Below are 8080 nucleotides of genomic sequence, written 5' to 3'. Positions count from 1 at the left end.
ATGGCTTGGATTCTACATTGCTGTGGCTGTGGTATAGGCTGGCAGCTGTTAGCTCCAATTCAACCCCCAGTCTGGGAACCTCCATATGCCATGGCTGCTAAAAAGCAAAAAAAAAAAAAAAAATTTTTAAATTTTCCAAAATACCATCATTAAGCAACACACTGTTACAAAAATCTAAGTATTTAAATGTGCAACACTTTCTCATAGTGAGTGAATATTTGCTTCTTATCTACTGTCTTGGCCTAATCTATAATTGAGATGTGAACCATCCAACTTTATTGGTCACCTTTGTTTTGGTCTTTAGCTTTAGAATATTATCAAGGGCTCCACATTCATTTGAAATAATAATACTGAAAATGTAGCTCACTGATTAAAGATTCAGTTCCAGAACTCTTCCAGGAGACATATGGGGACTGGGGAAATCACACATATATATATATATATATTTAATTTCCCTCTTCTTAATATAATTATACAAAAATCAGGTTAAAATGAGTAGAAAATAAGAGGTTTTCATTGCAAACTAGCTGAAATACTACATTCCAAAATGTTAAGGAGACAACTTATTTACTTAGCAATAAATAGTTTCATTGTTTTAAATTTCTAGTAAGTATAACTACAGATTTTTAAAGTCTCTCAGTGTTGTCTACCTAAACATTTTCCAGGCTACCTCTCTGAGTCTCTGTCTAACTCAAATAATCATTAAAACACACTATTCAAATTTACCTCACTAAGCACTTGCTTAAAACAAGAAACAAACATTTTTCAACTAACGTCATGTCAAAAAAATTATAATTTTCCATCTAATGGAATTGCAATTCAAAATTTTCTCTTTTGGATGAAAAAATTCCACTTAGGAGTTCCCGTCGTGGCTCAGTGGTTAATGAATCCGACTAGAAACCATGAGGTTGTGGGTTCAATCCCTGGCCCTGCTCAGTGGGTTAAGGATCCGGTGTTGCCGTGAGCTGTGACGTAGGTTGCAGACATAGTTTGGATTCCGTGTTGCTTTGACTATGGCATAGGCTGGCAGCTACATCTCTGATTAGACCCCTAGCCTGGGCATCTCCATATGTTGCGGGTGTAGCCCTAGAAAAAGACACACACACAAAAATTCCACTTATCCTTCTATCATTGAGATTAATAATAATCAAAAGACATAAAAGGCTATTAAGAAAATTTTGTCAACTTAAAAAAATAATTATTTTTGTACTATTCATGCTTTATACTTTTAAGTATACATTTAATAAAATTACATCAGTTTATAAACATCTGATATATATTAAGTTTAGACCGTACTTTTTAATGAGATTCCTAGTTCTCCTTCTGTTTATTACTGATGTTTCACTTATTATATATATTTTATTTTTAAATTTAGAACAGCCTTTTCAGATCCAGTGTGGACAGATCTTTTTGTCTTATCGTTTGAAAAGTTCATCTCTACCATTTAATAAGCATTTTAATTTTTTACTGAAAATGAAAGGTTTCTACTCTAAAAGATGAATCAACTTTCCAATCTTAATTGTACAGATGCATCAAATTGTTCTGACCAAAAGTAAATGATTCTATTATACAATGCAATGGAGGAAAGGATTTAAAGAACATTTCAATCAGACCTGTACTCTGAAAACTATAAAACATTGATGTAGGAATTAGGAAATGATACAAAAAATGGAGCGGAAGAATTACTATTTTTAAAATGTCCATACTACCCAAAGAAATTTATAGATTTAATGTAATCCCTATCAAAATACCCATATCATTTTTCACAGAACTAGAAAAAATAATCCTAAAATTTATATGGAATTACAAAAGGTCACAAATTGCCAAATCAATCTTGAGAAAAAAAGAACAAAAGCAGAGGTGTCATGCTTCCTGAAATCAGACCATACTACAAAGGTACTCTTCCCAGGAAGAATGTCTGTTCAAGTCTTTTGTTTTTTTAATTCAGTTCTGTGTTTGTTGATACTACAGCTGATCACCTGTTACACATTCTGGATATTAACCCCCATTGGTTGTCTTATTTACAATCATTTTCTGTTTCAGTGGGTTGTCTTTTCATTTTGTTGATGGTTTCCTTTGCTGTGCTATCATTTTTAAGTTTAATTAGTTCCCATTTGCTTATTTTTGCTTTTATTTATTTTGCCTTATGAGACAAGTCCCAAAGAGTATTACTGCGATCTGTGCCTATTCTCTCTCTTAGGAGTTTATTAGTTTCAGGTCTTACATTTTGGTCTTTTAAATACATTTCGAATTTATTTTTTTATTTAATATGAGGAAACGTTCCAATCTCATTGCTGTACATGTAGCTGACCAGTTTTCCCAGCACCACTTACTAAAGAGACTGTCATTTCTTCACCTGTCATAGATTAATTGTCATAAATGTGTGGGTTTATTTCTGAGCTCTCTTGTCCTGTTCCATTGATTTGTGTGTCTCTATTTGTGCCAGTATCATGCTGCTTTGATTACTGTACCTTTGTAGTATGAAAAAAAAATGCACAAAACTGCTAATAATCAGAGAAATGCAAATAAAAACAGCAATGATATATCACTTCACTACTGTCAAATCAGCTACTGTTAAAAAAAAAGTCTACTAGTAACAAATTTTGGAGGGGATGTAGGGAAAATGGAACCCTGGTACACTGTAGGTGGGACTGTAAATTGGTTCAGGCACCATGGAAAACATTACTGAGGTCTCATAAAACATAAAAATTGAACTAACACATGATCCAGCAATTCCATCACTGGGTAAATATCTGAAGAAAATGAAAACACTAAGATGAAAAGATGCATGCACCCCAGTGTTCACAGCATCATTATTTATAAGAGCCAAGACATGGAAGTAACCTCAGTGTCTATCAACAGATGAAATATTATTTAGCTGTAAGAAGAATGAAATCCTGCCATTTGCAACAATGTGGATGGACCTAGAGTATTGTGCCTAGTGAAGTAAGTTATAGAAGGACACTCTGTTATCATTTACATGTGGAACCTAAAATGTAAAATAAACAAATGCATATTAAAAAACAGGAAGAGACTTATAGATACTGTAACATTATTTTCTGAAATTTCATCTTTTGTTTTCAGTATTGTTTCAATTTTTCATCTAATTTTAATTTCTGCTCTATTTTTTCTTTATGCATAACTTTTCTCTGTACTGAACTTCTAATTATTGTTCTATCATTCACAAAATGTTGTCAAAATAGTCCAAAATCAATGAAGCATATTCTATTATACTAACTGGTCAATATAAACAACTTGCTTGTTTCTCCATTTAAATATAAAACGGTATTTTTTTCATTTCTCGTCAATTTTTTTTGTCCAAACCCATGACATGCAGAAGTCCCCAGGCCAGGGACTGAACCTGTGCCACAGCAATAAACAGAGCCATGACAGTGACAATGCCAGATCCTTAACCAGATGAGCCATCAGGGAACTCATTTTTCATCAAATGTCATAAAAATATATTATGTTTTTTATAACCGAAGAACTCCAGGAAAATACTTTCTACTGGGAAAACTTTTCCAATCTTCCAATGACCTTAAATTTTATCTTCAAAAATATTTTTACAAGGTATAAAATAATATTCTTAAATATTCTGATGTTAGATTACTGGATTTAATTTGCATACTTCTGAACTTTTGAGTTTTAGATACATTTACCACTTAATAAGTTCCAATGTACTCAACAACAGAAAATAGCTATATCCAGATTATGTTTTTAATAAATTATAAAATTAGAAAATATACTAAACATAGTTGTATAATTTAGAATAAGAATGATAGGAAAAAAGAATAAGAAAGAGAGGTATATATTTCAGCAATGCCTAAAATATGCTATTTTATAATTTGAGACAATATACTATATTATTTAGACTAAAATAACCTAAGGAGGGAATCACAGAAAACTATGTATTTTAATAAAAATACTATAAATAAAAAATTTGATTATTACAATATATATGATAGTTTCAATGATAATGACTTTCTAAATGGTTTCAATAATTTATATTTTAGTCAACATACAAGAACACTACAAAACTGCATTATTTTTATCAATAACTTTATTACACTGAATGTCATCTTACCTGGGTAATATTATTTTAATACATACTCTTTCCATTTCTATCTGACTTATGTGGTCTTCACATAAAGTATATTTAGCTATACTAAATAGAGAATACTAATCCCTTAAGCCCAATATATATAATAGTCCAATATGGGGTAAAAGTTAAAAAATATATAGCTTTAAACTATCTTGATATTGAACTACTGTTGATATATTTCCTCAGTTATTAACATTCCCCTTTCAGGTTAATACCAGTCATCAAAAATGTGGAGTACTCCTGACCCTTTTCCAAATGTGTAAATTAGTAATATAATGGCAATATTCAGATAGGCAAATACAGACTAAGCTCACTTTGATGAAAACAATGTGAGGTAAAGCTTCCCTACTGAGAATCATCTAAGTTTGTGAAATAGTAATTTGGAATGGCTATATGTGCTAAGTATATTGAAGAAAAGAAAATGTGGAACACATCATCTGTATCATCTTTATGTATATCTAATCATTTCATATATATATAATAAAATTGAAATATATATAATTGGAAATGTATTTCCAATTATATAGTTACAAATATATTGTTATATGTATTATATATACAAATATATTTCATATTATACATAATAAAATTGAAATATATATAATTGGATGTATTTCCAATTGTATAGTTACAAATACATTAAGATATATATGCAACTATGTAATCTCAAGTATATGTGGCATTTCAAATTATATAGTAAATATGTATATATCCCACATATAAAATAGCATATATAAATGAAATAGTATCAACAAAATGTCAAAAAAGTATTATTTTATCTATAGTATTCTCACTTAACTTTTTTGGTTTGCTTTCCAAATTTAATTTGAAAAGAAAAAAAAAGCATTTTCCATGAAACAAAAATAATAGTCTCAAAAATAAAGACTTTTTTTCACTTGAAAAAATAAATACTTTAAACAATGGTGCAGTAAAAAATAAATACCCATAAACATTAAATATAAGTCTAACATTTTCAAATTTTATTTTGTTACTTAATTCTCCCCTATCCCTCTCTCATTTCTTCTCTTTCATTTTTAGCATAAAATGAACTATTTTCCAAACACCTATAGATACATCAAACAGAGCATTTTCCTACAATGTCAAAGATAATTTAGCTCATAAACTAGTACTAAGTATTCATTTTCAGAGAAGTATTTTTTGTACTCTAGAGATATTGGAAACAATAGAAATCAAAATTTATTGAAGTTCATATTACTTGATAATTAAACAGAAGTTTCTTTTTCTTTTCTTGTGTGTGTGTGTGTCTTTTTGCCTTTTTCTAGGACCGCTCCTGTGGCATATGGAGGTCCCCAGGCTAGGGGTCTAATCAGAGCTGTAGCCACTGGCCTATGCCAGAGCCACAGCAATGAGGGATCCAAGCTGCGTCTGCGACCTACACCACAGCTCATGACAACGCTGGATCCTTAACCCACTGAGCCAGGCCAGGGATCGAACCTGCAACATAATGGTTCCTAGTCAGATTCGTTAACCACTGAGTCACAAGGGAACTCCCCACAGAACTTTAATTTCTTAAAAAGCATTCTATTTTAAAATTATTTAAAGGATTCTGTATCTGTTATATGGCTTAGGTAACATCCACATTACACTAAGAAAATATTTTGAAAATTAGATAAATTGTCTAAATACTGTATCTACTGAAAGGGTGCACATAGAGCTATCACTAAAAATCTGAAAATAAACAAATATTTTTGAACTATAAAGATCGTAAGTCAGTATCTCTACACTGGCTTTAATTACACAGTAAGTAATTTAATCTTCATTAACCCTCATATATTCATTACAGAAAGCAACTTGGAAAAAAAATCACTCAAAAAAAAAAAACCAAAAGAAGAAAAAAAAACCATAAATAATTTCCATTATTTAGCTAGAAAATTACTAACAATAGATTTAGATTGGAATAATTTGCTTTACAGAACAATGTTATAGTGTTCAAATTAGACACAAATTAAAAAGATAAAACAGATTACTCATTCAATAGTTTGGTGGCTACTATGCAAATCAGATCATCTGTCTAAAATGTGGCCAGATGAACATTTTTCTGTAAAGTATTTCTTGATTTCCATATGGTGTGTCAGTCATTTCACAGGTCCAGATAGCGGTTGACTTAGAAAGATGACAATAAATGCTTTTAAACGCTAAGGTCCAAAAGGCAAGCAGATATTTCTGAAACTGTATACATAGAGTAGATCCTTAAACACGTGAGATATAGCAGGTGCCAATCCTGCAAACTGTTGAAAATTCATAGAGATATAGATATGCATAAGTCAAAAGCATATGTAAAATATTTTATTTGGAATTTAATTTATAAGAAGACTATATGAAAGTCACATATATTTGACTTTCATAAGGTGTTTCTTGAGGTATTTTCATTTTTTTTTAACTTTTTTTTTTGCTTTGCCACAATAAGGTGAGATTCATCATATATGTGGCACCAACGAAAAAATAATGAGAGCACAAGGAAATCTTCCACAGTTAAACATATTACATAGTTAAACATATATATGTTGCACTCATATACGTTGTTCAAATTCAAGCTTTCAGCCCCTTGAATGCTTTTCTTAGTATATATAACACACATACAATTAAAGAAAAAGTTATATAATTGGCCAAGAAGTCTCCAGTTTTTCCACTACTAAATGCTTATAACTCAAGAGGATATATTTTGATGTGTAAGTATAACTGCAACATGAAACTACTGAAAAGCAAGACAAATTTTCAGAGAAAAATTCAAGAGGTTAAAAAAGTATAGTGGGAGCCCAGTGGCTCTGCGTCTCAGTCCCGAGCCGGGAGCAGCAGCAGCTTCTTGCTTCTCAACTTCAGCGCCCACCCGGCCCTAGACCCACACCCCTCGCATCACCACCTGCAGCCCCCGCGCGGCGCCGCCACCCCCGGGAGTCCTGGGTGGGCACCTGCAAACTCCGCCTTGTGCACCTGCGGCCCTTGAGCCGGTGCTAGCGCCTGATCGAGCCAGAGCTATGGCCAACGCGGGGCTGCAGCTGCTGGGCTTCATCCTGGCCTTCCTGGGCTGGATCGGCTCCATCGTCAGCACCGCACTGCTTCAGTGGAAGATTTACTCCTACGCTGGTGACAACATAGTGACGGTCCAGGCCATCTAGGAGGGGCTGTGGATGTCCCGCATGTCGCAGAGCACCGGGAAGATCCAGTGCAAAGTCTTAGACTCCTTGCTGAATCTGAACAGCACTATGCAAGCAACCCGTGCCTTGATAGTGACTGGCATCCTTCTGGGACTATACCCATCTTTGTGGCCACCACTGGCATGAAGTGTATGAAGTGCATGGAAGATGATGAGGTGCAGAAGATGATGAGGTGCAGAAGATGTGGATGGCTGTCATTGGGGGAGTGATCTTTCTTATTTCAGGTCTGGCTATCTTAGTTGCCACAGCATAGTATGGTAACAGAATTGTTCAAGAATTCTATCACCTCATGACCCCGGTCAATGCCAGATATGAATTTGGTCAGGCTCTCTTCACTGGCTGGGCTGCTGCTTCTCTCTGCCTTCTGGGAGGTGCCCTACTTTGCCGCTCCTGTCCCCGAAAAACAACATCTTACCCAACACAAAGGCCCTATCCAAAACCTTCACCTTCCAGTGGGAAAGACTACGTGTGACAGAATCAAAAGGACAAAACCGTGTTGGAACAACCAGAAAATGGACATTGAAATACTGTCATTGACATTGAGATCTTCGACTTTTGACTGTTAGAGTCTGAACTATGGTATAACCAAAAAAATATTATTTTTTTTAAAATACACATTGCTAAAAATGATGAGGTCTTATTTTATCTCCTTTCCTCAATACGGGAGGGAAGCCATTTCCACGTGTATTACTGCTTCCCACTGAGTAATCATCTCAAATGTGGGGAGAGGGCGGTCCTTAAATATATATAGATATGTACATATACATATTTTTTCTATAAAAAATTAGTAAAAACTCTTATT

The 8080-nt window shown here is 33.4% G+C and overlaps 1 pseudogene; it reads left to right on the top strand.

Moving 5' to 3' along the window:
• Positions 1–7093: 7093 nt before the first annotated feature.
• On the top strand, positions 7094–7772 carry LOC396566 (claudin 1-like; annotated as a pseudogene).
• The last annotated feature ends 308 nt before the right edge of the window (positions 7773–8080 follow it).

The sequence above is a fragment of the Sus scrofa genome, chromosome 8 (assembly GCF_054392235.1).
Source record: "Sus scrofa isolate SSC_HxYL_T2T_F1_AM1 chromosome 8, Sscrofa_HxYL_maternal_Yorkshire_Landrace_v2.0, whole genome shotgun sequence".
NCBI classification, from domain to species: Eukaryota; Metazoa; Chordata; class Mammalia; order Artiodactyla; family Suidae; genus Sus; species Sus scrofa.
Note: the sequence above shows the minus strand (reverse complement) of the source record. Positions and strands in the feature narration are given on the sequence as shown.